The sequence below is a fragment of the Ixodes scapularis genome, unplaced genomic scaffold (genome assembly GCF_016920785.2).
Source record: "Ixodes scapularis isolate PalLabHiFi unplaced genomic scaffold, ASM1692078v2 PGA_scaffold0__279_contigs__length_252992795, whole genome shotgun sequence".
Lineage (NCBI taxonomy): Eukaryota > Metazoa > Arthropoda > Arachnida > Ixodida > Ixodidae > Ixodes > Ixodes scapularis.
The window spans coordinates 126,969,590-126,996,381 of NW_024609835.1; the positions used below are offsets into that span (position 1 = coordinate 126,969,590).

At 49.8% G+C, this 26,792-nt stretch overlaps 51 non-coding genes across 51 annotated transcripts; all 51 read left to right on the forward strand.

Annotated features, from left to right (window-relative positions):
• The first annotated feature begins 82 nt into the window (after positions 1–82).
• On the forward strand, positions 83–154 carry Trnae-cuc. Its single transcript has one exon. It is a non-coding gene; the product is annotated as a tRNA-Glu (tRNA).
• A 7-nt stretch (positions 155–161) lies between these two features.
• On the forward strand, positions 162–233 carry Trnaq-cug. Its single transcript has one exon. It is a non-coding gene; the product is annotated as a tRNA-Gln (tRNA).
• Positions 234–308: 75 nt separating this feature from the next.
• Positions 309–379, forward strand: Trnae-cuc. Its single transcript has one exon. It is a non-coding gene; the product is annotated as a tRNA-Glu (tRNA).
• A 7-nt stretch (positions 380–386) lies between these two features.
• Positions 387–458, forward strand: Trnaq-cug. Its single transcript has one exon. It is a non-coding gene; the product is annotated as a tRNA-Gln (tRNA).
• Positions 459–533: 75 nt separating this feature from the next.
• Trnae-cuc lies at positions 534–604 on the forward strand. The gene has a single exon. It is a non-coding gene; the product is annotated as a tRNA-Glu (tRNA).
• A 7-nt stretch (positions 605–611) lies between these two features.
• On the forward strand, positions 612–683 carry Trnaq-cug. The gene has a single exon. It is a non-coding gene; the product is annotated as a tRNA-Gln (tRNA).
• A 75-nt stretch (positions 684–758) lies between these two features.
• Trnae-cuc lies at positions 759–829 on the forward strand. Its single transcript has one exon. It is a non-coding gene; the product is annotated as a tRNA-Glu (tRNA).
• Positions 830–836: 7 nt separating this feature from the next.
• On the forward strand, positions 837–908 carry Trnaq-cug. The gene has a single exon. It is a non-coding gene; the product is annotated as a tRNA-Gln (tRNA).
• Positions 909–983: 75 nt separating this feature from the next.
• On the forward strand, positions 984–1,054 carry Trnae-cuc. Its single transcript has one exon. It is a non-coding gene; the product is annotated as a tRNA-Glu (tRNA).
• A 7-nt stretch (positions 1,055–1,061) lies between these two features.
• On the forward strand, positions 1,062–1,133 carry Trnaq-cug. Its single transcript has one exon. It is a non-coding gene; the product is annotated as a tRNA-Gln (tRNA).
• Positions 1,134–1,208: 75 nt separating this feature from the next.
• On the forward strand, positions 1,209–1,279 carry Trnae-cuc. Its single transcript has one exon. It is a non-coding gene; the product is annotated as a tRNA-Glu (tRNA).
• Positions 1,280–1,286: 7 nt separating this feature from the next.
• Trnaq-cug lies at positions 1,287–1,358 on the forward strand. The gene has a single exon. It is a non-coding gene; the product is annotated as a tRNA-Gln (tRNA).
• Positions 1,359–1,433: 75 nt separating this feature from the next.
• Trnae-cuc lies at positions 1,434–1,504 on the forward strand. Its single transcript has one exon. It is a non-coding gene; the product is annotated as a tRNA-Glu (tRNA).
• Positions 1,505–1,511: 7 nt separating this feature from the next.
• On the forward strand, positions 1,512–1,583 carry Trnaq-cug. The gene has a single exon. It is a non-coding gene; the product is annotated as a tRNA-Gln (tRNA).
• A 75-nt stretch (positions 1,584–1,658) lies between these two features.
• On the forward strand, positions 1,659–1,729 carry Trnae-cuc. The gene has a single exon. It is a non-coding gene; the product is annotated as a tRNA-Glu (tRNA).
• Positions 1,730–1,736: 7 nt separating this feature from the next.
• Positions 1,737–1,808, forward strand: Trnaq-cug. The gene has a single exon. It is a non-coding gene; the product is annotated as a tRNA-Gln (tRNA).
• Positions 1,809–1,883: 75 nt separating this feature from the next.
• Positions 1,884–1,954, forward strand: Trnae-cuc. Its single transcript has one exon. It is a non-coding gene; the product is annotated as a tRNA-Glu (tRNA).
• Positions 1,955–1,961: 7 nt separating this feature from the next.
• Trnaq-cug lies at positions 1,962–2,033 on the forward strand. The gene has a single exon. It is a non-coding gene; the product is annotated as a tRNA-Gln (tRNA).
• Positions 2,034–2,108: 75 nt separating this feature from the next.
• On the forward strand, positions 2,109–2,179 carry Trnae-cuc. The gene has a single exon. It is a non-coding gene; the product is annotated as a tRNA-Glu (tRNA).
• A 7-nt stretch (positions 2,180–2,186) lies between these two features.
• On the forward strand, positions 2,187–2,258 carry Trnaq-cug. The gene has a single exon. It is a non-coding gene; the product is annotated as a tRNA-Gln (tRNA).
• A 75-nt stretch (positions 2,259–2,333) lies between these two features.
• Trnae-cuc lies at positions 2,334–2,404 on the forward strand. Its single transcript has one exon. It is a non-coding gene; the product is annotated as a tRNA-Glu (tRNA).
• A 7-nt stretch (positions 2,405–2,411) lies between these two features.
• Trnaq-cug lies at positions 2,412–2,483 on the forward strand. The gene has a single exon. It is a non-coding gene; the product is annotated as a tRNA-Gln (tRNA).
• Positions 2,484–2,558: 75 nt separating this feature from the next.
• Positions 2,559–2,629, forward strand: Trnae-cuc. The gene has a single exon. It is a non-coding gene; the product is annotated as a tRNA-Glu (tRNA).
• Positions 2,630–2,636: 7 nt separating this feature from the next.
• On the forward strand, positions 2,637–2,708 carry Trnaq-cug. Its single transcript has one exon. It is a non-coding gene; the product is annotated as a tRNA-Gln (tRNA).
• Positions 2,709–2,783: 75 nt separating this feature from the next.
• Positions 2,784–2,854, forward strand: Trnae-cuc. Its single transcript has one exon. It is a non-coding gene; the product is annotated as a tRNA-Glu (tRNA).
• Positions 2,855–2,861: 7 nt separating this feature from the next.
• On the forward strand, positions 2,862–2,933 carry Trnaq-cug. Its single transcript has one exon. It is a non-coding gene; the product is annotated as a tRNA-Gln (tRNA).
• A 76-nt stretch (positions 2,934–3,009) lies between these two features.
• Positions 3,010–3,081, forward strand: Trnae-cuc. The gene has a single exon. It is a non-coding gene; the product is annotated as a tRNA-Glu (tRNA).
• A 7-nt stretch (positions 3,082–3,088) lies between these two features.
• Trnaq-cug lies at positions 3,089–3,160 on the forward strand. Its single transcript has one exon. It is a non-coding gene; the product is annotated as a tRNA-Gln (tRNA).
• A 75-nt stretch (positions 3,161–3,235) lies between these two features.
• Trnae-cuc lies at positions 3,236–3,306 on the forward strand. Its single transcript has one exon. It is a non-coding gene; the product is annotated as a tRNA-Glu (tRNA).
• A 7-nt stretch (positions 3,307–3,313) lies between these two features.
• On the forward strand, positions 3,314–3,385 carry Trnaq-cug. The gene has a single exon. It is a non-coding gene; the product is annotated as a tRNA-Gln (tRNA).
• A 75-nt stretch (positions 3,386–3,460) lies between these two features.
• Trnae-uuc lies at positions 3,461–3,532 on the forward strand. Its single transcript has one exon. It is a non-coding gene; the product is annotated as a tRNA-Glu (tRNA).
• Positions 3,533–3,539: 7 nt separating this feature from the next.
• On the forward strand, positions 3,540–3,611 carry Trnaq-cug. Its single transcript has one exon. It is a non-coding gene; the product is annotated as a tRNA-Gln (tRNA).
• A 75-nt stretch (positions 3,612–3,686) lies between these two features.
• Positions 3,687–3,758, forward strand: Trnae-uuc. The gene has a single exon. It is a non-coding gene; the product is annotated as a tRNA-Glu (tRNA).
• Positions 3,759–3,765: 7 nt separating this feature from the next.
• Trnaq-cug lies at positions 3,766–3,837 on the forward strand. Its single transcript has one exon. It is a non-coding gene; the product is annotated as a tRNA-Gln (tRNA).
• Positions 3,838–3,912: 75 nt separating this feature from the next.
• On the forward strand, positions 3,913–3,984 carry Trnae-cuc. Its single transcript has one exon. It is a non-coding gene; the product is annotated as a tRNA-Glu (tRNA).
• A 7-nt stretch (positions 3,985–3,991) lies between these two features.
• Trnaq-cug lies at positions 3,992–4,063 on the forward strand. The gene has a single exon. It is a non-coding gene; the product is annotated as a tRNA-Gln (tRNA).
• Positions 4,064–4,138: 75 nt separating this feature from the next.
• Trnae-cuc lies at positions 4,139–4,210 on the forward strand. The gene has a single exon. It is a non-coding gene; the product is annotated as a tRNA-Glu (tRNA).
• Positions 4,211–4,217: 7 nt separating this feature from the next.
• On the forward strand, positions 4,218–4,289 carry Trnaq-cug. Its single transcript has one exon. It is a non-coding gene; the product is annotated as a tRNA-Gln (tRNA).
• A 75-nt stretch (positions 4,290–4,364) lies between these two features.
• Trnae-cuc lies at positions 4,365–4,436 on the forward strand. The gene has a single exon. It is a non-coding gene; the product is annotated as a tRNA-Glu (tRNA).
• A 7-nt stretch (positions 4,437–4,443) lies between these two features.
• Positions 4,444–4,515, forward strand: Trnaq-cug. The gene has a single exon. It is a non-coding gene; the product is annotated as a tRNA-Gln (tRNA).
• A 5,018-nt stretch (positions 4,516–9,533) lies between these two features.
• Trnaq-cug lies at positions 9,534–9,605 on the forward strand. The gene has a single exon. It is a non-coding gene; the product is annotated as a tRNA-Gln (tRNA).
• A 4,967-nt stretch (positions 9,606–14,572) lies between these two features.
• Trnaq-cug lies at positions 14,573–14,644 on the forward strand. Its single transcript has one exon. It is a non-coding gene; the product is annotated as a tRNA-Gln (tRNA).
• A 75-nt stretch (positions 14,645–14,719) lies between these two features.
• Positions 14,720–14,790, forward strand: Trnae-cuc. The gene has a single exon. It is a non-coding gene; the product is annotated as a tRNA-Glu (tRNA).
• A 7-nt stretch (positions 14,791–14,797) lies between these two features.
• Positions 14,798–14,869, forward strand: Trnaq-cug. Its single transcript has one exon. It is a non-coding gene; the product is annotated as a tRNA-Gln (tRNA).
• Positions 14,870–14,944: 75 nt separating this feature from the next.
• Trnae-uuc lies at positions 14,945–15,015 on the forward strand. The gene has a single exon. It is a non-coding gene; the product is annotated as a tRNA-Glu (tRNA).
• Positions 15,016–15,022: 7 nt separating this feature from the next.
• Trnaq-cug lies at positions 15,023–15,094 on the forward strand. The gene has a single exon. It is a non-coding gene; the product is annotated as a tRNA-Gln (tRNA).
• Positions 15,095–15,169: 75 nt separating this feature from the next.
• Trnae-uuc lies at positions 15,170–15,240 on the forward strand. Its single transcript has one exon. It is a non-coding gene; the product is annotated as a tRNA-Glu (tRNA).
• Positions 15,241–15,247: 7 nt separating this feature from the next.
• Positions 15,248–15,319, forward strand: Trnaq-cug. Its single transcript has one exon. It is a non-coding gene; the product is annotated as a tRNA-Gln (tRNA).
• A 5,816-nt stretch (positions 15,320–21,135) lies between these two features.
• Positions 21,136–21,207, forward strand: Trnae-cuc. Its single transcript has one exon. It is a non-coding gene; the product is annotated as a tRNA-Glu (tRNA).
• A 7-nt stretch (positions 21,208–21,214) lies between these two features.
• Positions 21,215–21,286, forward strand: Trnaq-cug. The gene has a single exon. It is a non-coding gene; the product is annotated as a tRNA-Gln (tRNA).
• Positions 21,287–21,398: 112 nt separating this feature from the next.
• On the forward strand, positions 21,399–21,470 carry Trnaq-cug. The gene has a single exon. It is a non-coding gene; the product is annotated as a tRNA-Gln (tRNA).
• The last annotated feature ends 5,322 nt before the right edge of the window (positions 21,471–26,792 follow it).

Consider the following 26,792-nt stretch of genomic DNA (forward strand, 5'->3'; position numbering starts at 1 on the left):
TGCAATAAGACTTGCAGAGTATTTTTTTAAAGTGACATGACCGTTTTTGCATTCCTCCTGCAATAAAGAAATAAAAAAAAAATCCGGCGTGGTCTAGTGGCTAGGATACCTGGCTCTCACCCAGGAGGCCCGGGTTCGATTCCCGGCGTCGGAAGCGGTGCGGTCTCATGGTGTAACGGTTAGCACTCTGGACTCTGAATCCAGCAATCCGAGTTCAAATCTCGGTGAGACCTCTCTTTTATGAGGCCATTTGTTGAGCTATTTGGTGCCGATGCGGATAAAAAGCAAATGTCTTTCAGATACTCCGTTCCGGCGTGGTCTAGTGGCTAAGAACCTGGCTCTCACCCAGGAGGCCCGGGTTCGATTCCCGGCGTCGGAAGCGGTGCGGTCTCATGGTGTAACGGTTAGCACTCTGGACTCTGAATCCAGCAATCCGAGTTCAAATCTCGGTGAGACCTCTCTTTTATGAGGCCATTTGTTGAGCTATTTGGTGCCGATGCGGATAAAAAGCAAATGTCTTTCAGATACTCCGTTCCGGCGTGGTCTAGTGGCTAGGAACCTGGCTCTCACCCAGGAGGCCCGGGTTCGATTCCCGGCGTCGGAAGCGGTGCGGTCTCATGGTGTAACGGTTAGCACTCTGGACTCTGAATCCAGCAATCCGAGTTCAAATCTCGGTGAGACCTCTCTTTTATGAGGCCATTTGTTGAGCTATTTGGTGCCGATGCGGATAAAAAGCAAATGTCTTTCAGATACTCCGTTCCGGCGTGGTCTAGTGGCTAGGAACCTGGCTCTCACCCAGGAGGCCCGGGTTCGATTCCCGGCGTCGGAAGCGGTGCGGTCTCATGGTGTAACGGTTAGCACTCTGGACTCTGAATCCAGCAATCCGAGTTCAAATCTCGGTGAGACCTCTCTTTTATGAGGCCATTTGTTGAGCTATTTGGTGCCGATGCGGATAAAAAGCAAATGTCTTTCAGATACTCCGTTCCGGCGTGGTCTAGTGGCTAGGAACCTGGCTCTCACCCAGGAGGCCCGGGTTCGATACCCGGCGTCGGAAGCGGTGCGGTCTCATGGTGTAACGGTTAGCACTCTGGACTCTGAATCCAGCAATCCGAGTTCAAATCTCGGTGAGACCTCTCTTTTATGAGGCCATTTGTTGAGCTATTTGGTGCCGATGCGGATAAAAAGCAAATGTCTTTCAGATACTCCGTTCCGGCGTGGTCTAGTGGCTAGGAACCTGGCTCTCACCCAGGAGGCCCGGGTTCGATACCCGGCGTCGGAAGCGGTGCGGTCTCATGGTGTAACGGTTAGCACTCTGGACTCTGAATCCAGCAATCCGAGTTCAAATCTCGGTGAGACCTCTCTTTTATGAGGCCATTTGTTGAGCTATTTGGTGCCGATGCGGATAAAAAGCAAATGTCTTTCAGATACTCCGTTCCGGCGTGGTCTAGTGGCTAGGAACCTGGCTCTCACCCAGGAGGCCCGGGTTCGATACCCGGCGTCGGAAGCGGTGCGGTCTCATGGTGTAACGGTTAGCACTCTGGACTCTGAATCCAGCAATCCGAGTTCAAATCTCGGTGAGACCTCTCTTTTATGAGGCCATTTGTTGAGCTATTTGGTGCCGATGCGGATAAAAAGCAAATGTCTTTCAGATACTCCGTTCCGGCGTGGTCTAGTGGCTAGGAACCTGGCTCTCACCCAGGAGGCCCGGGTTCGATTCCCGGCGTCGGAAGCGGTGCGGTCTCATGGTGTAACGGTTAGCACTCTGGACTCTGAATCCAGCAATCCGAGTTCAAATCTCGGTGAGACCTCTCTTTTATGAGGCCATTTGTTGAGCTATTTGGTGCCGATGCGGATAAAAAGCAAATGTCTTTCAGATACTCCGTTCCGGCGTGGTCTAGTGGCTAGGAACCTGGCTCTCACCCAGGAGGCCCGGGTTCGATTCCCGGCGTCGGAAGCGGTGCGGTCTCATGGTGTAACGGTTAGCACTCTGGACTCTGAATCCAGCAATCCGAGTTCAAATCTCGGTGAGACCTCTCTTTTATGAGGCCATTTGTTGAGCTATTTGGTGCCGATGCGGATAAAAAGCAAATGTCTTTCAGATACTCCGTTCCGGCGTGGTCTAGTGGCTAGGAACCTGGCTCTCACCCAGGAGGCCCGGGTTCGATACCCGGCGTCGGAAGCGGTGCGGTCTCATGGTGTAACGGTTAGCACTCTGGACTCTGAATCCAGCAATCCGAGTTCAAATCTCGGTGAGACCTCTCTTTTATGAGGCCATTTGTTGAGCTATTTGGTGCCGATGCGGATAAAAAGCAAATGTCTTTCAGATACTCCGTTCCGGCGTGGTCTAGTGGCTAGGAACCTGGCTCTCACCCAGGAGGCCCGGGTTCGATACCCGGCGTCGGAAGCGGTGCGGTCTCATGGTGTAACGGTTAGCACTCTGGACTCTGAATCCAGCAATCCGAGTTCAAATCTCGGTGAGACCTCTCTTTTATGAGGCCATTTGTTGAGCTATTTGGTGCCGATGCGGATAAAAAGCAAATGTCTTTCAGATACTCCGTTCCGGCGTGGTCTAGTGGCTAGGAACCTGGCTCTCACCCAGGAGGCCCGGGTTCGATACCCGGCGTCGGAAGCGGTGCGGTCTCATGGTGTAACGGTTAGCACTCTGGACTCTGAATCCAGCAATCCGAGTTCAAATCTCGGTGAGACCTCTCTTTTATGAGGCCATTTGTTGAGCTATTTGGTGCCGATGCGGATAAAAAGCAAATGTCTTTCAGATACTCCGTTCCGGCGTGGTCTAGTGGCTAGGAACCTGGCTCTCACCCAGGAGGCCCGGGTTCGATTCCCGGCGTCGGAAGCGGTGCGGTCTCATGGTGTAACGGTTAGCACTCTGGACTCTGAATCCAGCAATCCGAGTTCAAATCTCGGTGAGACCTCTCTTTTATGAGGCCATTTGTTGAGCTATTTGGTGCCGATGCGGATAAAAAGCAAATGTCTTTCAGGTACTCCCGTTCCGGCGTCGTCTAGTGGCTAGGATACCTGGCTCTCACCCAGGAGGCCCGGGTTCGATACCCGGCGTCGGAAGCGGTGCGGTCTCATGGTGTAACGGTTAGCACTCTGGACTCTGAATCCAGCAATCCGAGTTCAAATCTCGGTGAGACCTCTCTTTTATGAGGCCATTTGTTGAGCTATTTGGTGCCGATGCGGATAAAAAGCAAATGTCTTTCAGATACTCCGTTCCGGCGTGGTCTAGTGGCTAGGAACCTGGCTCTCACCCAGGAGGCCCGGGTTCGATACCCGGCGTCGGAAGCGGTGCGGTCTCATGGTGTAACGGTTAGCACTCTGGACTCTGAATCCAGCAATCCGAGTTCAAATCTCGGTGAGACCTCTCTTTTATGAGGCCATTTGTTGAGCTATTTGGTGCCGATGCGGATAAAAAGCAAATGTCTTTCAGATACTCCGTTCCGGCGTGGTCTAGTGGCTAGGATACCTGGCTCTCACCCAGGAGGCCCGGGTTCGATACCCGGCGTCGGAAGCGGTGCGGTCTCATGGTGTAACGGTTAGCACTCTGGACTCTGAATCCAGCAATCCGAGTTCAAATCTCGGTGAGACCTCTCTTTTATGAGGCCATTTGTTGAGCTATTTGGTGCCGATGCGGATAAAAAGCAAATGTCTTTCAGATACTCCGTTCCGGCGTGGTCTAGTGGCTAGGATACCTGGCTCTCACCCAGGAGGCCCGGGTTCGATACCCGGCGTCGGAAGCGGTGCGGTCTCATGGTGTAACGGTTAGCACTCTGGACTCTGAATCCAGCAATCCGAGTTCAAATCTCGGTGAGACCTCTCTTTTATGAGGCCATTTGTTGAGCTATTTGGTGCCGATGCGGATAAAAAGCAAATGTCTTTCAGATACTCCGTTCCGGCGTGGTCTAGTGGCTAGGATACCTGGCTCTCACCCAGGAGGCCCGGGTTCGATACCCGGCGTCGGAAGCGGTGCGGTCTCATGGTGTAACGGTTAGCACTCTGGACTCTGTATCCAGCAATCCGAGTTCAAATCTCGGTGAGACCTCTCTTTTATGAGGCCATTTGTTGAGCTATTTGGTGCCGATGCGGATAAAAAGCAAATGTCTTTCAGATACTCCGTTCCGGCGTGGTCTAGTGGCTAGGATACCTGGCTCTCACCCAGGAGGCCCGGGTTCGATACCCGGCGTCGGAAGCGGTGCGGTCTCATGGTGTAACGGTTAGCACTCTGGACTCTGAATCCAGCAATCCGAGTTCAAATCTCGGTGAGACCTCTCTTTTATGAGGCCATTTGTTGAGCTATTTGGTGCCGATGCGGATAAAAAGCAAATGTCTTTCAGATACTCCGTTCCGGCGTGGTCTAGTGGCTAGGATACCTGGCTCTCACCCAGGAGGCCCGGGTTCGATACCCGGCGTCGGAAGCGGTGCGGTCTCATGGTGTAACGGTTAGCACTCTGGACTCTGAATCCAGCAATCCGAGTTCAAATCTCGGTGAGACCTCTCTTTTATGAGGCCATTTGTTGAGCTATTTGGTGCCGATGCGGATAAAAAGCAAATGTCTTTCAGATACTCCGTTCCGGCGTGGTCTAGTGGCATTCCACTTCCGGCAGCCGAAGCGATCGGACGCGGAATGTCTAGCTCCGACGGAGCGGTTTCGGCGGCCCAGCCGGGCCGCGGTATCAGGGACGTTGATGATAAGGAATACGCTGTCATCCTGCCTTCGCTGCCCACCGGATCACTCGTGGTAAATACGGTTTTTTTACATGCTGATATCAAGGGACGTCCGTATCGCGCCGAAGATTTTCGCGACGCGCTGGCTCGCTTAGGACTACTCCCCGACGTTGTCGCCCTCGGGGCGTATCAAATGAATCACGTCTGGGCCGTCACCTTCAAGACTACCGAGGGGTCCAAGAAGCTACTGGCGGAGTCGGAGCTCGTCGTCAAGCGGCGGCGGTGCATCGTCGTCGACCCGGGCAACCGGGACGTACGCCTCAAGCTCCACTGGCTGCTTTTTAACGTCGGCGACGACGACGTGAGGGCAGCCTTGGCGCCTTATGGCAAGATCCTGGACGTCTCCAGGGAGCGGTGGCACATCGACGGCTGCCACAGCGTCAGCACCATGACGCGGACGGCGGTGCTGCGCCTGAAGGGGGGCGTGACTCCCGACGACATCCCGCACCAGCTGCGCGTCGCCGGTGAGCTCGCCCTCGTCGTCGTGCCGGGCAGGGCGCCGCTCTGCCTGCGGTGTCAGCGGACGGGGCACATCCGCAAGGAGTGCCGCGTCCCCAAGTGCAACGTCTGCCGACGGTTCGGCCACGACGGCACGCAGTGCGTGAGGACCTACGCGGCGGCCGTGGGCCCTGTGGGAGGCGAGGAGAAATCCGAGCTTCTCATGGACGAGGCCGACGCCGAGGAGGCCGTCGCGGGTCCGGTCAGCGGGGCGGCACCATCGCAGAGAGCGGCGGCGACGCCCGAGAGCGGCACGGCCACGTCCGCGGTCAACGTGGCACCTGGTGCTGGGTCGACGAGCCAGGCCGAGTCTCCGGACGTTCAGTCCGTTGAGGCGTCGAGGCCTGGAGCCAAGGCAGCCGGCGCATGCGACGACGCCTCCTCCAAACACCCAGGCGACGTGCCCATGGAGACGGCCGTGACACCGGAGCCCGCCGCAAAGCGGACTCGGGACGACAACGGCGCTGACCCAGAGGCAGCGATCAAGGAGGAGCCGCCTGCCAAGACGGCACCTACGAGGTTGAGACGGCCCGGCGCCGTCCCGAACGTTGCTGCAGGTGTAGTCAGGGGTGCCAAGCCACCCCCATGACGGCGTAGAAAAGGCGACGGTTTCGGTGGTGGCGCGTATGTCGTGGAAGGTGTGTGTCGGGTCAGAGGAGAGGGCCGCCCGACTCGAGGTAAGCGCCATACGGTCCGTCCCTTTTATTTTTAATGGCTGTTAGACTAGAGTCTGCCCTACGGGTCGCCACGCTTAACGTGCGTGGCCTTTCAGCGAGACGCCGGCAATACCAGTTAAGCCGTCTGTTTGCCGAGCATGAGCTTGACATAATCGCCGTGCAGGAGACGAAAGTCGAAAGCCATGAACAGACGGACCGTATGGTGCAACCCTTTCAGTCTCTTTTCAATATATGCGTTTCGCACGCGGTTGGTTTTTCCGGAGGTTGTTGTCTATTTATTCGCCGGTCAGTAGGTGTTGTAGAAACGGCCGTACATTCGTGTTCCTCTGGCCGTTTTGTGTATTGTGATTTTTCCTTTTCTAACGTCGAGTGGCGGGTTATTTGTATTTATGCGCCAAACCAAGAAGGTGAGCGTAAAGTTTTTTTTTGAAAGTATCGAAACGTATCTCAACTGTAATAGGGTCGTTATTTTTCTTGGCGATTTTAATTGTGTTTGCTCTCCAGAGGATAGAGCGAATCAAGTGCGTTTTCGAGATTCCAGTGCTTTTTCTTTGAGTGATATTATTGCAAGAAATACATTAGAGGACGTCACTGTTTGTGCATCTAAGGGAGGGGTTCAGTACACCCATTTTCAAGGTATTAGCCATGCGAGGCTTGACAGAGCGTATATTTCACTTGATCTTGTACCCCTTTGCGACCACTACGAGGTGAAACACGTGTCTTTTAGCGACCATGCTTTGGTATTTTTTACTCTTGGGAACAAGAAGAAATCACCGCGTTGGGAGTGGGCGCTGTGGAAGATGAACGGATGTCTCGTTAATGACGAACCTTTTATTTCCCGAGTTAAAGAAGTGTTTAAAAATTTGAGTGTGAATGACCAAGCAAATTGGGGGGAAAGGTGGGAATTGTTTAAAGAGGACGTCAAAATGATCGCCATTGAGAGATGTAGCGTCATAACACATCACAAAAAGATTAAAGAGAATGATCTTCGACGCAAGTTAGACATGCTCATAGCCGAAGAAGGCAAGAAACCCGGCGAGTTCGCGAAAGAAATAAGAGATGTTAAAAGTCAATTGGAAATTATCGATGCTGAAAAGTACAGAGGGGCTATTGTGCGGGCGCGTAGTGAAAAGTATTTGATGGGAGAAAGCCCGACGAAGCGCTCGCTTAGCGACGAAAAAAGATATGCCAAACGCAACGAAATCAAAGAGATAAGTTACGGCGCCACTCTAACCCGCGATAAGAATATGATTGAAAAAGCGTTTGTAGAACATTATCACAATCTGCTAGGGAACAGTACCCCTTTAGACACTGATTATAAAACTTGTTTTTTGTCATTGATGCCGCAACTGGATCAGCAGGTTTGCGAAAGCTTGGAAGTGCCAATCAGTATTGGAGAAATTGAAAAAGCTATAGACGAATTAAGTCCCGGCAAGACACCCGGGCCGGATGGCCTTGGGGCAGGTTTTTATAAAACTTTTAAAAGTGAGGCAGCAGTTGCACTGCATAAAGTTTTGGCCGAGGCCTACGAAGTTCACGTGTTGCCGCCCTCCTTTTCAAGGGCGCACACTGTTCTCATTCCAAAGTCTGAAGATCCAGTAAAGCTTCTGTCTGTATCAGCATATAGACCAATTAGTTTAACCAATGTGGATTACAAAGTTTTTATGAAAGTTCTGGCTAGACGGTTGCAATCCGTGATTCAGTGTCTCGTGGGACCACACCAGACGTGCGGTATTAAAGGGCGCACCATCGCTACCAATATTCACGTGGCCAGATCTGTGCTAGAGTGCTGCGATGCTTTTTCTGGACGAGTGGCGATGCTGCAGCTCGACCTAGAAAAAGCGTTCGATCGCGTTTCGCATGAGGTACTTTTTAGTGTTCTAGAGCATGCGAACGTAGGCTCTGTCATTCGCGAGGGCGTAAAGATGGCGTATACAAATTGCACGACTAGTTTGATTGTAAATAAGGGAGTCACCGAAGGTATCAAAGTTAAAACGTCTGTAAGGCAAGGTTGCCCGCTTTCGCCACTACTGTTCGCGCTTTACTTAGAGCCCTTTTGTTTAAAGCTTATTCATAATAGTAATATTCGTGGTTATAAATTGCAGTCAAGTGAAGTAAAGGTTCTTTCCTACGCGGATGATGTCGCTGTTATTTGTGTCGATCGAGACAGCGTACGTGAAGTAATAAATGTGGTTTCTTCCTTTTGTGCGCAAACTGGTAGCGTGGTGAACTTTGATAAATGCATTGGTTTTTGGCACGGTGACTGGTCAAGTAAGCCAGAAGTGTTCATGAATGTTAGGTGGAAGACTTTACCCACGAAGTATCTCGGAGTACCTCTAGAACGTTACCAGGACACCACAAGTTATTGGAATGAAGAAACCGAAAATGTTAGATTAAAGGCGGAAGGGTGGAGGGGTAGGGATTTATCTATGTTTGCGCGTTCGACCGTGTGTAATCTGTTTTTAATATCAAAAGTCTGGTATATATTACAAGTGTTGTGTATGTCACGTATGAATGTGCAAAAGCTGCATAGGGTGTTTGCTGTTTTTATTTGGTCTTCAACATGGGAGCGTTCTGCTCGAACGAATTTATTTAGGTCGGTGCGAAGTGGTGTTTTGGGGTTGTCGCATTTGTTCATACGTCAGATTGTTTCACGCTTCATGTTTTTACGCGATCAGAGGGATGCCTTTTTGCGCACAGTTGTTCAACTTCGTCTGCAAAACGCTTTGTCCGAGTTTATTGTTTCGTCATCCACTGGGAAGGGTGCTGCAGTGCAAGGATATTTGAGAGAAGTGTTACTTTCTTTTCGAATCTTGAAGGTCCGTTTTTCTTTAGATTATCTTAGTACCGTGTCACGGAAAAAATTGTATCGAGATTTGGTTGATGTTCTGCTGCCTGTGCCGCTTTATCGTTCCCTATACTGCGAAGGCCCTGGCCTAGATGTTCTAAAAAGAGTGAAGAAGATGCCGGTAAAGCCTAATGCTAAATCCTTTTTTTTTTAAACTTCATTGTGGCGTTTTACCCGTAAAGCCATGGTTAGAAGAAAAGGGCATTTTCGTGCCATGGTCTACGTGTTGTCTTTTATGCAAGCAGCCAGAAACGGTAGAACATGTGTTTATTTCCTGCTGGGACGCTGTATTTCTGTGGGATATACTCCAGCGCACACTCAAAAAGGATTTCCCGATCACCGCCAGGGGTATACGGTTTTTATCAATAGAGAATGTAAATGGCGTACCATATGATATGATCCTACTATTGGGCCTTCACAGTTTATGGAAAACGAGAGTAGGCGTAAATCACGCTGATAAAACAGTCCGCTCGGCGCGTGAATATTTGATTGAAAGTGTTGCCAGCATGCGTGAAGTGTTCCGGGCACAGCCGGATTGGTTGCCCATTCTTGACGGTTTGGTTTCTCTAAAAGAATTTTAATGACACCACGGCAGCCAAGTTACGGCTGACGTGTTTTTAAAACCTCCTTTGTATATATGCTATTGTACAAATATAAAAACAGGCAATAAAGAAAAAAAAAGAAAAAAGGCGTGGTCTAGTGGCTAGGATACCTGGTTCTCACCCAGGAGGCCCGGGTTCGATTCCCGGCGTTGGAAGCGGTGCGGTCTCGTGGTGTAACGGTTAGCACTCTGGACTCTGAATCCAGCAATCCGAGTTCAAATCTCGGTGAGACCTCTCTTTTATGAGGCCATTTGTTGAGCTATTTGGTGCCGATGCGGATAAAAAGCAAATGTCTTTCAGATACTCCCGTTCCGGCGTGGTCTAGTGGCGGAGATTCCACTTCCGGCAGCCGAACCGTGCGGACGCGGAATGTTGAGCTCCGCAGGAGCGGTATCAGCGGCCCACGCGGGCCGCGGTGACAGGATGACTGTGTCGAACGATTATCAAGTAATTTTGCCGACTCTGCCGACAGGTTCTGCCGTTCTGAATACAGTTTTTCTTCATGGCGACGTAAAAACCAGGCCCTACCGCATGGAACACTTCCGAGACGCCCTGGCTCGTTTGGCACTGCTCCCCGAGGTGACGGCCCTGGGGGCGTACCAAATGAACCACGTGTGGGCCGTCACCTTTAAGAGCGCCGAGGGGAAGAAGAGGATGCTGAACGCCGCTGACTTCACCGTCAAGAAAAGCCGATGCGTCGTCGTCGACCCTACCAATCAGGACACACGGCTGAAACTTCACTGGGTGCTGCACAACGTCAAGGATGACGAAGTGCGGGCAGCCCTGGCCCCGTACGGAAAGGTGACGGAGGTCACCCGGGACAAGTGGCGTGTGCCTGGCTGTGCTGATATGGAGTCGACGACGCGCTCGGTCTCCCTCAGGCTCAAGGTAGGCGTCACGGTGGAGGACCTCCCCCACCAGCTACGCGTCGCGGGGGACCTGGCGCTCGTCGTGGTTCCTGGCCGGGCGCCTCTCTGCCTTCGGTGCCGGAGCACGGGTCATATTCGACGAGAGTGCCGGGTGCCGCGCTGTACGCTCTGTAGACGCTTCGGCCACGACGAGAGCCAGTGTGTCCGGTCCTACGCGAGCGTAGCAGGGCTCGTGGGAAGCGACCCGACGGCTGATCACATCATGGACGAGGTCGATGCTGAGGCAGCCGCAGAGGGGGGAGGTAACGAGCTGCTTGCCGATGCAACGCCCCCTCCTTCCGAAGCCTCTGCGAAAGGCGCCGGGCCACAACGCTGCAGCGAGCCGTCGTCGCCAAATGCTCCGGCAAACGAACCCGTTGACGAAGGCGCTAACCGAGACACGGCCTCAACTCCCGTGGCGGCAACCAGCAAAGGGCCCGAGACCATGGACGTCGGGGAAGCAAGCGCCAGCGGTGCTGTCGCCAAGAGGGTACGTGAACCGAACGACGACGGGGGAAGTGCTTCCAGCGCGGTCATCTCGGACGAGCCACCTTTAAAGACGGCCCCGGTACGTCGATCGAGCTTCAAGCCGAAGCCCAACATCCCGCCGGACCGGAGACCGCCAGCAACACCGTCTTCGTAGTCGCGAGGGCTCGGCAAACCGAAGGTACGCACCGTGCGATGAGTGTGCCCTAGCTCCTAGATGGCAGTACGACTTAAAACAGCCCTTCGCGTGGCCACGCTAAACGTTAGAGGCCTGGCAGCGAGGAGGCGGCAATATCAGCTAAGCCGCCTGTGCCTAGAGAACGATCTAGACATCCTCGCTGTCCAAGAAACGAAGGTTGAAAGCGAAGAGCAAACGGGTCGCATGGTGCAACCTTTCAGGTCGCGTTACAATGTATGCGTGTGCCACTCCGTTGGCACTTCGGGAGGCTGTGCTTTATTTCTTAGGAATTCTTTGGGTATAGTAGAAGAAACTGTAATTGTCTGCGAAACTGGTCGGTTAATTGTTTGTGATTTTACTTTTTCCGGGTTCCAATGGCGGATAGTATGCGTGTACGCTCCTAACCAAGAAAATGACCGCCGCATGTATATTGAGCGCGTTGCCCGTTACGTTAACTGTGAAAGGTTCGTTATTTTAATGGGTGATTTTAATTGTGTTTGTGCCCCACAGGACAGGGTGCAAAACTCGCCGGTTCGCGATCAGAGTGCGCTTTTTTTGAACACGGTTGTACAAGAGTTCAATCTGGAAGACGCCGCGAATGTTTTATCTAACGTTAATTTCCCTCAGTTCACGCACTTTCAAGGTGAAAGCCACGCGAGGCTGGACAGAGTGTACTTATCGGCGGGTCTCGTTCCGTTGATTGAAAATTACGAAGTTAAAAACATTTCTTTTAGCGACCACTGCATGGTCATGGTCACATTGGGTGCGAAAGTCACGAAGTCGCGCTTTAACTGGGACCTGTGGAAATTTAATGTCAAGCTCCTGCAAGACGAAACGTTTGTAAGGGGTGTTAATGAAAGTTTAAAAAAAAATGCTTACAGCTGAAGCTAGCAGCTTTCATGCTACGTGGGAGGAATTTAAAGAGAAAATTAAAATTAGCGCGATTGAGCGAGCAACCTTTCTGCGACATCGCGAAACACAAAATGAAAGGGAACTCCAGTGCCAATTAGATTTCCTGCTAAGCGCCGAAAGCACGCGACCAGGAAAGATGACTAAGGAAATCAGACAAGTCAAAAGCCAACTTGAGCTTATCGACGCAGAACGTTACCGTGGCGCGGTCATAAGAGCTCGCACCGAAAGATTGTGGGCGGGCGAAATACCAACCAGGCGCTCCCTTGCTGATGAAAAAAGATACGCCCGACAAAATGAGATAAAGGAAATAGAGTACAAAAATACAGTGACCGATGACAAGAAAATAATAGAACGTGCCTTTGTTGAGCATTATCGTGATCTCTTGGGGAAGAGAAGACATATCAAGGAAGGGTTCCAAAGCGTGTTTCTTCCGCTGATGCCCACGTTGGATGACGAAGTGAAAACTAGTCTCGAGGCACCGATTTCCACCCGTGAGATAGAAAGAGCTATCGATGAGCTAAGCCCAGGAAAGTCCCCTGGGCCTGATGGCCTAGGCGCGGCCTTCTACAAGGCGTTTAAAGTTGAGGTGGCCGAGGCTCTGCACCGTGTAGTCACGGAAGCTTACGCGGTAAAGCAAATGCCCCGTCTTTTCGACGGTCGCATATTGTCCTGATACCCAAAACTGATGAACCTTCAAAACTATTATCGGTAGGGGCTTATCGACCGATTAGCCTGACTAACGTTGATTATAAAATTGTTATGAAAGTTTTGGCCAGGAGAGTGCAAGCTGTAATAACAATAATTGTAGGCCGCCATCAAACATGTGGCATCAAGGGAAGAACGATAGCCACCAACATTCACGTGGCCAGAAGCATTCTAGAATGTTGCGACGCACTTGAAGGCCGCGTTGCTATGCTACAGCTGGACTTAGAAAAGGCTTTTGACCGTGTCTCGCATGAGGTTCTTTTTTGCATCTTAGAACATGCCAATGTTGGTTCAGTGCTTTTAGAAGGTGTTAAAATGGCTTACGCGGAGTGTTCTACTAGTGTCATTGTTAACAAAAATGTAACCGAAAGTTTTAAAGTCCGGTCCTCGGTCAGGCAGGGGTGTCCGTTGTCACCCTTGTTGTTCGCAATGTACCTAGAACCGTTTTGTTTAAAGCTTATTCAGAACGAGAAAATACGCGGCTTTCGCTTGACCTCATGTGAGGTCAAGGTTCTCTCTTACGCGGATGACATCGCCGTTTTTTGTGATGACACCGATAGTATACGTGAGGTTGTCAAAGAAGCTGCTTGTTTTTGTAAGCTGTCGGGAAGCACCATTAACTGGAGCAAGTGCCTGGGATTTTGGCACGGTAGCTGGGAAAGCAAGCCAGCAGTCTTTGAGAATGTTCAGTGGGTTCGTGCACCTGTTAAGTATCTCGGTGTGCCACTCGAGCATTACCAAGACACAAGACAGTATTGGAGAGACGAAGCGGAACAGGCTCGAACGAAGACACTTAAGTGGGGGGGACACGGTTTTTCGATGTTTGCTCGCGCAACGGTCTGTAACTTGTTTATTGTGGCTAAAATATGGTATGTGCTGCAGGTGTTGTGCATGTCGAGAGCCGGTGTTCAGAAAATCTATAGAGTGTTTGCGGTCTTTGTTTGGGGTTCGGTGTGGGAACGCACCAGTCGTACAAACCTGTTTCGTTCAGTTAAAAGTGGCGGTCTCGGCCTGGTTCATTTGTTCTTACGGCAGGTGGTATCTAGATTTATTTTTTTGCGTGACCTGAGAAATCCATTTCTACGCAATGTTGTGCAAGTAAGGTTGAGTAGTGCATTGCCTGAATTTGTTGTGTCTTCTGGCAATGTGAAATGCGGGAGGATCCAAGGTTTTCTGCGTGAAGTAGTTTTGGCTTTTAGATTTCTGAAGGTGCGCTTTTCATTAGAATATTTGAGTTTGGTGCCGCGAAAGCGTTTGTACAAAGACCTGGTGGACACGGTTTTGCCTGTTCCTCTGTACCGTTCATTGTACTGTGCGGACATTGGTAGCGATGTGCTGAAAAGGGTCAAAAGAATGCCGATTCGACCGTCCGCAAAGAGTTTTTTTTTTCCAGCTACATAGCGGCACGCTACCCGTTAAAACCTGGCTTCAGGAAAGGGGTCTTTTTGTTCCCTGGACGACCAATTGCCTGTTATGCCGTAAACCTGAAACCGTAGAACATATATTCCTCGACTGCTGGGATGCCATATTCCATTGGGACATCCTTCAGCGCACTTTAAAAAAGGATCTTCCTGTTTCACCCCGCGGCATTCGTTTCCTTCCGGTCGACAAGAGCGGCAGCGTGCCCTATGATATGTTCATGGTTTTGAGCCTCCATAGTATTTGGCGAACGCGGATGGCTGTGCGTCACGCGGACGTGGATGCGCGTCCAGTCCGAGAGTACTTCGTGGAGAGTGTTGTGCATATAAGGGCGATGTACAAAGCGCAGAGGGAGCAGCCTGAATGGCTCCCTGTTTTGGACGAGCTGGTTGCTTCAAAACCTTTTTAATCCACCCGCGCCAGCCAAGGAGTGGCCGGCGATTTTAGCAATGCTCTGAGTGTATGTGTTGGTGTTTCATGCTCCGTTTAAACCAGGCAATAAAGAAAAAAAAAAAAAGGCGTGGTCTAGTGGCTAGGATACCTGGCTCTCACCCAGGAGGCCCGGGTTCGATTCCCGGCGTCGGAAGCGGTGCGGTCTCATGGTGTAACGGTTAGCACTCTGGACTCTGAATCCAGCAATCCGAGTTCAAATCTCGGTGAGACCTCTCTTTTATGAGGCCATTTGTTGAGCTATTTGGTGCCGATGCGGATAAAAAGCAAATGTCTTTCAGATACTCCGTTCCGGCGTGGTCTAGTGGCTAGGAACCTGGCTCTCACCCAGGAGGCCCGGGTTCGATTCCCGGCGTCGGAAGCGGTGCGGTCTCATGGTGTAACGGTTAGCACTCTGGACTCTGAATCCAGCAATCCGAGTTCAAATCTCGGTGAGACCTCTCTTTTATGAGGCCATTTGTTGAGCTATTTGGTGCCGATGCGGATAAAAAGCAAATGTCTTTCAGATACTCCGTTCCGGCGTGGTCTAGTGGCTAGGAACCTGGCTCTCACCCAGGAGGCCCGGGTTCGATTCCCGGCGTCGGAAGCGGTGCGGTCTCATGGTGTAACGGTTAGCACTCTGGACTCTGAATCCAGCAATCCGAGTTCAAATCTCGGTGAGACCTCTCTTTTATGAGGCCATTTGTTGAGCTATTTGGTGCCGATGCGGATAAAAAGCAAATGTCTTTCAGATACTCCGTTCCGGCGTGGTCTAGTGGCTAGGAACCTGGCTCTCACCCAGGAGGCCCGGGTTCAATTCCCGGCGTCGGAAGCGGTGCGGTCTCATGGTGTAACGGTTAGCACTCTGGACTCTGAATCCAGCAATCCGAGTTCAAATCTCGGTGAGACCTCTTTTTTATGAGGCCATTTGTTGAGCTATTTGGTGCCGATGCGGATAAAAAGCAAATGTCTTTCAGATACTCCCGTTCCGGCGTGGTCTAACGGCTGATTCCACTTCCGGCCGCCGAAGCGAAAGGACGTGCGATCATGAGCTCCGTCGGAGCGGTTTCAGCGGCCTCATTGGGCCGCGGTAACAGGACCGAGGAAGGAACGCAGGAATACTCCGTTGTTTTGCCACCACTGCCAACTGGGTCAGTTGTTTTTAAATACTGTTTTTCTTAACGCCGACATCAAGGGGCGGCCTTACCGCGTCGAAGAGTTCCGCGACGGCCTGGTTTGTCTCGCCTTACTGCCCGAGGTTATTGCCCTTGGGGCGTATCAAATGAACCATGTGTGGGCGGTGACCTTCAAAAGCGAAGAGGGCAAAAAGAAGTTGCTGGCCGCGTCCGAGCTCGTCGTAAAGGGCCGTCGGTGCATCGTCATCGATCCAAGCAAACCAGGACGTGCGGATCAAACTGCATTGGCTGCTCTACAACGTCGCTGACGACGACGTGCGGGCAGCTCTGGCTCCGTACGGAAAAGTCGTCGAAGTTGCCAAGGAGAAGTGGCGCGTGGATGGCTGCGGAAGCGTCGGCACAATGACGCGCACGGCGGTCCTCCGCCTCAAGGGAGGCGTGACTGTGGACGACATCCCACACCAGCTGCGGGTCGGCGGCGAGTTGGCCCTCGTCGTGGTGCCAGGTAGGGTCCCTCTCTGCCTGCGATGCCAACGGACGGGACACATCCGCAAGGAGTGTCGCGTCCCCTGGTGCAACGTCTGCCGGCGGTTCGGCCACGAGGGCGCCCAGTGCGTGCGGACGTACGCGGCGGCCACGGCCCCTGTGGGGAGCGACGAGAAATCGGAGCTTCTCATGGACGAGGCCGACGCCGAGGAGGCCGCTGCGGGCTCTGTTGGCACGTCCCCGGGTGCCACGCCTGCGCCCGTGGGCGACGCGGCGACCAGCGTGGACGGCACGGCACAGGGCGCGGATGCGACGCTGAAAGCGGCGCTGCGGGACTGTTCGGCCGGCGAAGTGACCGCGCCGAGCACCAGGCATGCCAAGGCCCACGACGACGGGAACGCAGAGGCCGTCGGAGATGTGCCCATGGACGACGCCGTGGCCTCTGCAAGTGGCCTGACCACGAAGCGAACCAGGGAAGACGGCGGCATAGACCCCGCCGCGGCAAGCCAGGAGGAGCCGCCCATCAAGACGGCGCCCATCAGGAGAATGCGCATCACCCCGAAACCGAACATTCCCGTGGACGAGAGGAGGGCGGCCAAGCCACCCCCTTGAGTGTGTGGGACAGAGCCCGATTGGGACCTCGGAGTCTGCGCGACGGGCAGTCAGTCGCCACCACTGCGTCGCGACAGAGCGAAGGCTGTACGGTCCGAGGTAAGCGCCATACGGTCTGTCTTTTCTTTGAATGGCCATCAGCCTAGAGGCAGCCCTACGTTTTGCCACGATTAACGTACGCGGGCTAGCGGCGAGGCGGCGGCAATACCAACTTAGCAGGTTGTTTGCGGACTACGAGCTAGATATTATCGCCGTCCAGGAAACCAAAGTGGAAAGCCAAGAACAGACAGACAGTATGGTGCAGCCTAGGGTTCCTTCATGTGCGCTTTGCTTAGGGTGGAGACATTTCGCCATTTTGTCCCACACGTTTATTTTTCTTTTTTGTTCAAAAGCGCGTGAAAGAGCGTGTCCCTGCTCGCGTTTGTGGCGCTGGCAGTGCTACGGCGACATTTTGTTTTCGTCAATTTCTTAGTATTTTACCCATGAGCGCGTGCTGTCGGCATCGGGTACTACAAAGGGTGGCATCACCCTAAACTGAAGGACATTGAGGCACCCTAGTGCAGCCTTTTCGAGCTCTCTTTGATGTCTGTGTCTCTCACGCTGTCGGGATGTCGGGAGGGTGCTGTTTGTTTATTCGCAGATCAGTTGGCGCTGTCGAGACGGCTGTAGGCGCGAGCGCTTTTGGCCGCTTCGTTTTTTGTGATTTTTCTTATTCAAATGTTGAATGGCGCGTGATTTGTGCATACGCCCCAAATCGCGAACGCGAACGCAAAGAATTTTTTGAAAGTCTCGGTTCGTATCTCGAATGTAATAGAGCTATTGTTTTTCTGGGTGATTTTAATTGTGTTTGCACTCTAGAAGATCGTTCCGGCCAAGTACGCCTACACGACCAAAGTGCTTTTTATTTAAACGATATCGTTGGGAAGAACGCTTTAGAAGACGTTGGATACTGCGCGTCTAACGGCAACGTACAGTTCACACATTTTCAAGGTTATAGTCACGCGCGACTGGATAGGGCGTATATTTCACTAGACCTTATTCACTTATGCAGCCAATACGCGGTTCAGCATGTTTCTTTTAGTGATCACGCGATGGTTATGTTCACCTTGGGTAACAGAGGTAAAGCAAAAAAAAATGGAATTGGTCACTGTGGAAGTTAAACAGTAGTCTGGTGAAGGACGAAGTGTTTAGAGCTGCCGTCAAAGAGTCTTTTAGGACGTTACACGAAAGTGAACAAGCAAGGTGGGGGTTAAGGTGGGAACTTTTGAAAGAAGAGGTAAAAATGAACGCGATAGAAAGAAGAACTATATTAAACCATCAGAAAACGAGGAAAGAGAACGAGCTGAGGCGCCAATTGAACGTCATTCTAATCGAAGAAAGCTTAAAACCCGGCGAGTTTCAACAGGAAAAAAGGAACATAAAGAATCAATTGGAAGTGATCGATGCTGAAAGATACAGGGGGGCCGTTGTGAGGGCGCGATCCGAAAAGCTTTGGTTGAGCGAAATGCCTAATAAGCGTGCGCTGGGCGATGAAAAAAGGTACTCGCAGCGAAATGAGATAAAAGAAATTTGCTGCCATAACACAGTCACTCGTGATAAGAAATCAATCGAGCGGGCATTTGTCGAGCATTATCGCCATCTTCTCGGGCAGAGCACACAACAAGGGGAGGGTTTTGATTCGGAATTTTTATCTTTGATGCTCCAACTCGACGAAAACATTCGTGATAGTTTAGAGACACCGATTAGTGTTCACGAAATTCAGATAGCCATCGACGACCTCAGCACTGGAAAAACACCCGGACCAGATGGTCTTGGCGCCGAATTTTATAAGGAGTTTAAAACTGAGGCCGCGTATGTTCTCGAAAAAGTGCTAATCGAGGCGTACGAAAACAATAGATTGCCACCGTCATTTTTAAGAACACATACGGTACTTATTCCGAAGTCAGACGATCCAGTTAAGCTTTTGTCTGTTGCTTCTTACAGACCGATAAGTTTAGCAAATGTAGATTATAAAATCTACATGAAAGTTTTAACCACACGATTACAGAGTGTTATCCAATGTCTTGTGGGGTCGCATCAGACTTGCGGCATAAATGGTCGAACTATTGGCACTAACGTACATGTTGCAAGAAGCATTTTGGAATGTTGTGACGCTCTCGACGGCCGAGTTGCAATGTTGCAGCTCGACCTAGAGAAAGCTTTTGATCGTGTGTCACATCAGGTGCTTTTTAGTATTTTGGAACATGTAAACGTCGGCTCTGTAATAATTAAGGGTGGAAAAATGTCGTACCATGGTTGCTCTACATGTTTGGTAGTGAACAAAAGTGTAAGCGAAAAAATCGATGTTCGGTCCTCTGTGCGACAAGGTTGCCCTTTGTCGCCTCTACTCTTTGCCATTTACTTAGAACCTTTTTGCTTAAGACTCATCAGTAATCAAAATATTCGGGGTTTTAAACTGCACTCTAGCGAGGTGAAAGTGCTTTCATATTCGGATGATATTGCCGTTTTTTGTGTTGACCAAGACAGTTTGCGCGAAGTAGTCAGCACTGCTTCTTCTTATTGTGCAAAATCAGGTAGCTTAATTAACTGGGGGAAATGCACAGGGTTCTGGCACGGGAACTGGGACACAACACCTAAGGTTTTTCTGAATGTTCAGTGGACAACCTTGCCTGCGAGGTATCTCGGCGTGCCGCTAGAGCATTACCGAGATACTGAACCATATTGGAACGACGATAAAGAGAGGGTGAGAACAAAAACGGAGAATTGGAAGGGCCGGGATTTGTCCATGTTTGCGCGTGCCACTGTTTGTAACCTTTTTTTGACGGCAAAAATATGGTATGTGTTGCAATGACAGTGCTGTCATTCCAGATGTTAAAAGTGCGTTTTTCTTTAGAATATTTGGGTTCGGTTTCACGGAAAAAACTGTATAAGGACTTAGTGGATGTTTTATTGCCAATCCCCCCCGTACAGGTCTTTATACCCCAATAGCTCAGGTTTAGACGTTTTGAAAAGAGTTAAAAGAATGCCGGTAAAACCCACCGTTAAATCGTTTTTCTTTAGATTACACTGCGGCGTCCTGCCAGTTAAGACATGGCTGGAGGAAAAGGGCGTATTTGTACCGTGGTCTACCAATTGTCTCTTATGTAAAAAGCCTGAGACCATAGAACATGCATTCATTGAATGTTGGGATGCCATCTTCCACTGGGACATCCTCCAGCGCACTCTTAAGAAAGAGCTACCCATAACAGCGCACGGAATTCGCTTCCTGCCCGTTGACAATGACGGCGGGGTTCCCTACGACATGTTTATGGCACTCAGCCTTCACAGTATATGGAAGACGAGGATGGGGGTGCGCCATGTGGATGTGAACGTTCGCACGGTCAGAGAAAAGTTTGTTGAAAGTGTGGCCTATATTCGCGAGGTGTATCGGGCGCTACCTGAACCCCCAGACTGGTGGCACGTCCTGAATGATTTGGTTCTCCTGAAGAGACTTTAATGTAACCACGTCGACAAAGAAGTGATTGACGTGTTTTAGCATTTTATCTGTACCAAATGCAAAAACAGGCAATAAAAAAAAAAAAATCTTATGGTGTAATGGTTAGCACTCTGGACTTTGAATCCAACAATCCGAGTTCAAATCTCGGTGAGACCTCTCTTTATTTTTTTTTTTCGTTTATTGACAGCACAAATGGAGACTAAGGAACAGCCTGAACAGCACGTCTGTGCTTGTCCATGCCTGTTTCTTTGTTAATTTAATGTCGTACAGTAAACGCCTGTGCCAATGAATGCTGCCTTCTAGTTTGTCTTGTCCACTTTTAAGCCGTCACGTCAGTAAGTCACACCGGTCACGCATCATACAAAATATACACTGTCGTAGCGTGTAAAAACTAGTTTTCGTCATTATTTCGAGCAAGTTAGGTTCATTTGAAGCACGCAGTATTATACTTTTGAAAGGCAGAATTTTGCGCAAGAAAATTATGATAAAAATATCAATTTATATCAATTGCTTAGTCATATTTTTCAGCGTTTTTTTTTTTTATATGGCCTTTGCGGAAAAAAAAACAGGCATAATTTTAAGTAACAACACGTCTTTTTTTATGAAAGAAAAATAAATAAAGGAAACCTCGGAGCCTAGCCAGTTACGCGCTGCACATCATATAATGTTCTTTTTTTTTTTTCTTGGGGGGGGGGGGGGGGGGGGGGGGGCGGGGCGAACACACATGGAAACGCATCAAAATCCCTGCAGGCTTTTCCGTGGAATGCTGGAAACGAAACGGCAACCCGGCCGGCGTCCGGCATATAGAGACAAGGCGCGAAAACGTGTTCCACCGGGAGGCACGTAGTGACGCAAGCGTGCAAGCCGAGCCAAACGGTGAGAGGTTGGCGAGTTGCGGAAGCAGCGGCGCCCTGCCACGAGAACCGTCTCCTGCGCCCATTTGATCTTATCTATGCGAGACGCGATATCAAGGTCGGTCAAGGAACGTGCGACACGTTCCGGCGTGGTCTAGTGGCTAGGATACCTGGCTCTCACCCAGGAGGCCCGGGTTCGATTCCCGGCGTCGGAAGGGGTGCGGTCTCATGGTGTAACGGTTAGCACTCTGGACTCTGAATCCAGCAATCCGAGTTCAAATCTCGGTGAGACCTCTTTTTGTTTTTCAGGGCATTTGTTGAGCTATTTGGTGCCGATGCGGATAAAAAGCAAATGTCTTCTCTCACCCAGGAGGCCCGGGTTCGATCCCGGCGTGGGAAGGGGTGCGGTCTCAGGGTGTAACGGTTAGCACTCTGGACTCTGAATCCAGCAATCCGAGTTCAAATCTCGGTGAGACCTCTTTTTTGTTTTTCTTGTCTTTTTTCTCTTTATAAAACATATATCTATGATATTAAAACAGCTTTTCGACACTTATACTACACGACACTATATATATATATATATATAAGTCAACTATTTTTAGCGAGATATAACGCTGGAGCATCATTTTACGGCGTTCTGTAAAAACGCTCCATTTGGACGCGTTTCTAGATTTCGGTTCCTTATCGGAGCGCATCTACGCTCCCGCGGTCCTGCTCCCCGGCGGTCGCGGCGCGAAGCCACCTCCTCCCTCCCTCGTAGAATGGAGGGAAGTAGGGCGCACGTGTGTTGCGCGTCTCAGCCACTGGGGAGCAGGACCGCGGGGGCGGTGATGCGCTCCGATAAGAAACCGAAATCTAGAAACGCGTCCAAATGAAACGCTTTTACAGAACGCCGTAAAATGCTTCCCCGGCGTTATATCCTTCCAAAAATAGTTGATTTAGTGGTTTTCGATTATGCTCTACAAGTTTCTAATTGAAACCCTATGTTTATTTCCACTAATTAGAAAGTTAATTAACGAATTTTAATTAATTATTCGACTTATCGAAAAGATCAGAGGTCGGCATTTTAGGTCGCCCTCACTCACCCTCACCCTTACAGCCATACTCACCTAAGCCCCTCACTCACCCTCACCCTCACAGCTACACTCACCTTCAGCCCCTCACTCGCCCCCACCCTCACAGTCACACTCACCTTCAGCCCTTCACTCACCCTCACTGAACCTCACGGCCCTCACGCACTCACCGCCCTCACGCCCCTCACCGCCCTCACGGCCCTCACGCCCCTCACTCACTCATGGCTCTCACGAAACTCACCGCCCTCACGCCACTCACCGCCCTCACGGCCCTCACCGCCCTCACGGCCCTCACCGCCCTCACGGCCCCCACGCACTCATAGCCCTCACGCCCCTCACCGCCCTCACGGCCCTCACGCCACTCACCGCCCTCACGCCACTCACCGCCCTCACGCCACTCACCGCCCTCACGCACACTCACCGCCCTCACGCCACTCACCGCCCTTGCGGCCCCCACACCCCTCACGCCCCTCACGCACTGATGGCCCTCACGCCACTCAGGCCAGCTCCAGATGGGGCAATTTCGCCCAGAAACTTTACGTCGCAACACCAGCAACACACGCAGCAACCAATTGCTGCAATTTGCCATCATCATCATAAAATATTATTTTCCTTGCACTATTTAGACACAATTACGCGTTATAAACGTGTTTTTATGCATTTAAATCTCGTTAAGAACACTAATGCACCTTTCTGAAACAGTTTATTTCCAAAAAAACGATCGATTTCAAACCAGAACCAAGTCTTTCGGTGTCATCATCACCGGCACGAGGTATCACGTGAAAATTTTGCGTCCCTGATTGGATGCAGCCGCTTCAAACGTATTCGAATTGCTCCGAGTTGCTTGCTTATTTCGAGCCGGACCCGATCTCTGCAATTCGTGTCAATCTAGGGAAAGCTAGAGAACAACCCGTCATTAACACCAAAATTGCTGAGAAAGATGCTCGATCTGAAGGGGGCCTCACGCACTCACCGCCCTCACGCACTCATGGCCCTCACACACCTCATGCACTCACCGCCCTCACGGCCCTCACGCCTCTCATGCCACTCATTACCCTCACGCACTCATGGCCCTCACACCCCTCACGCACTCACCGCCCTCACACCACTCACGCGCTCATGGCCCTCACGCCACTCACCGCCCTCACGCCGCTCACGCACTCATGGCCCTCATTCCCCCTACCGCCCTCACCGCCCTCACGGCCCTCACGGCCCTCACCGCCCTCACGGACCTCACCGCCCTCACGGCCCTCACTCACCCTCACAGCCCTCACGGCCCTCACTCACCCTCACACTCATGAATTTTCCTGGTTCAGAAACTCACTCACCCTCACCTCACCTGTGAGGATGAGGGTGAGTGAGGGCCCTCATGAGTGAGGTTTGCCGAGGTATGGCAAAGATTAGCCGCCCACATAATGTCCGCCTGACCGTATAACCCACCTGCACAAACCGCATTAGTGTAGCTTTCACGTTTTTTTTTAACAAATGTGTAAGAATAAAAAAATACACCCTATATATATATATATATATATATATATATATATATATATATATAATGGAAGCTTGTGGGCCGGTGATGTGATTATTGAAATACACGAGGACGATCCATGGACTGAACAAAGACAAGGAAAGGTTTATTAACGTTTCGAGACTTCTTCAGAATGACAAATAAGGGAACTTGGCACGATTTTTTTGTAGTCCCGCAAAGTAAACAGTAACTGCAAAAACCTACACTGCAAAAAAAGTAGCAATAAAAGCGAGGGGGTTGGCTCACTTCCAATTAGCCAAAAGGCAAAACCAGCGTCGTCTCCAACAAGGATGGCCTGACCCCTAACCCCCGGGGCGCTCCGCGGTCGAGGCGGCGGATAAGACACGTGAATGTCCCCTTCAAAAACGGGCCCCCTGCGACCCTTACAACAAACAAACAAACAAACGTTGTTTTGAAGGCGGTATAAACAGCAACCAACGAACCAGCTATGGAACAGCCAAGGGTAAAAGAGGGAAGGGGTATATATATATCAGGGTGTCGAACCGGAACCGAACCGAACCGAAAACCGGAACCGAACCGGTATTTTTTCCGGAACTGAACCCAAACCCGAACCGTTATATTGTTATCGCGATGAACCCGAACCGGAACTGAACCGGAAAAAAAATAACGGTTACCGGCTCATGTCAAAACGGTTCGGCCACGCGCTGTTGACAATGAATGTGCTATCAATGCCATATGTTTTTTAAGTGCCGTCAACTGACACACACCTCGCTTACATATTTTTCTTCTCCACTCAATCTTAGGAATATAAAAGCTGCATCCATGAATCGTGACAAACGCTGCATCCATGAATCTTGACATAGGAACCAGTATTGCGCTGGTCGCGGCTTGCACGGAAGAAAGAGAATTGGAAGGCTGCGCAAAAAAAGAAAAAAAAATCGCGTCACGGGATTTCATTTTCCTACAATCTCGTAAATCCTAAATGCTGCTGTGTGCTCATTTCATAACACGTTTTTAGAACGCGCGAGTTCTTGAAGCTTGCTTCCATCGGAATGAGAAAAGAAAAGGCTGTGGAGTTTGATAATAATGCATCCGGTTTCGTATAGGCACTTAGAAGCTAACATATTTGTGAGACAGCGAACTCTTCTATTTTAATATTTATCCTATTACGTCCTTCTGGCGTTGCGTTCGGTGAAGTGTTTTTCATATTCGGTATCTTGTTTAATGAAAACTTCTTTAAGGGTCTAATTTGAGTTACCGAAGGCTAGTTCAAATAAAGAAAGCTGTATTTTCTCCCCACTGTTCCTTCAATTGCTTACACGCCGAGGTGGCGGGATAATTAGCGAGTTCTACTTGTAAGTGGGTTTGTAAGGAGGTCGCGGATTTTACAGCTACTGCGTCGGACCCAATTAGATGAAGTCCGAATGCGTAAACGTCGGTGAGGTAACCTTTGATTGCACATAAAGAAACCATTCCTAGTAGAAATCCCTGAGCCTTACACTACGATGCATCCCGTTTCGTATGTGCTGATTTCAGATGTTTTATTTGTAATTTATTTTGATGTTGGAATTTGTCACTTATAATTTCCGAACCGGTTCGCGAACCGGTTCGCGGATCGAATTAATCGAACCGGAACTGAACCGGAACAAGATAAATGTAACTGAACCTGAACCGTAACCGAACCCGTATTTTTTCCGGTTCGACACACTGATATATAAATATATACATATATATATATATATAACTCATGTTCGAATAGAAGTTTAGCGACTTTCGACAAGCTTTATATTTTTAGTAACAGAAATAATATCTAATTCCGATTTCAACTCAATGTTTATTTACCTTTTTTTTACAATGGTGGGGGCTGGAAAAAAAGCTGCTTGCACAGTTTGCTGAGTTCCCAGCACCACAAAAGTTTCAGCGGCGGCGGTAATGCGAGTACACACACAGGTTATACATATTATACGTATTGGATAAGAACAAAAGTTAAACAATCAGCTGATTAAGAGAACAGTGAATACAAAAACACACCATACTTTGCACCATCGCTTGCCTCCCTATGTAATGCCCGTAAGGGTCTTTGGGGTAAATAAATAAACAAATAAATAAACAAAAACACAAAACAGGAAATATCCTACAAAGGTAACTCTAGTGTAACTATATCACTCGTTACACAAAAAATAAGACCGTAATTCCTTGGGTGACAGAGTTTTCTTATTTACAGGGTTTAAGGCTAAGCTATTTAGTAACTTCGAGAGAGTTGTTTTGATTCTCTGAAGACCACAATTGGAGCGGGAGTTTTCAGTAAATCAGGGTTCAGAATCACAAATTAAATAAATTGAGTTTTTTTTTTTTTTGCAGCTACACTAGAGAGATGAAACTGTTTCCATTTTTACTGAATTCTTTATATTTGATGCGTAATTTAAAGTTGTAGAATGTGAAGATTTTCATGAAATTCCGATTGCGAAGAGGAGTTTCCGTGTGAAGGACATAGCCGACATTGCAATGATTCTTAGAGCTTTTTATTGGGAGAGATATTTTCCAAAGGTTCGATCCTGTGGATGTCCCCCAAATCAAATGACAATGGTTTAGATGAGAACAAAATATTGACTGGTACAGGGGTATTTTAGCGCCAAATGGAAGAATATAAAAAAGCAGATACATTAAACCTACCACACGACTTCGCTTTGATGTGATGTAGTCAACGTGACTCTCCCAAGACATATTTTCGGAAAAATATGGACTATAGTGTTTTAAATGATCTAGCAGCCTCACTCGGTAAAGAGTGCATTATGACATTTGTTGGAATTTAGACGAATTTATTTTTAGGTCTATGTAAGATAGCATTGATTTTAGTTGTGTTGATTCTTAGCAACTTTGCTTTTGCCCATGATTTTAATGCTGCGAGGGCGTTATTTCCAACAGCGGATATCTCATCCCCAGTACGAGCAGATACGAAGACTCGGGTGCCGTCCGCGTGGATACAAAATTTTGCTTGCTTTGTTCAGCAATGTACTAAATCATTGATATATATATTAAGCAGGAAGGGTCCTAAAATATTTCCTTGAGACACCCCCGAAGGTAGATCCTTTACATCTGACAAATAACCGCGAATTTGGACATAGTGCTTCCGGTGGCTCAAGGAGCTTTTTAGTTGTGCTAAAGCCTGTCCTCTGATGTTACGTGTTTCGAGCTTTTGAAAAAGTAATTTATGGTTTAGGTAGTCAAAGGCTTTTTG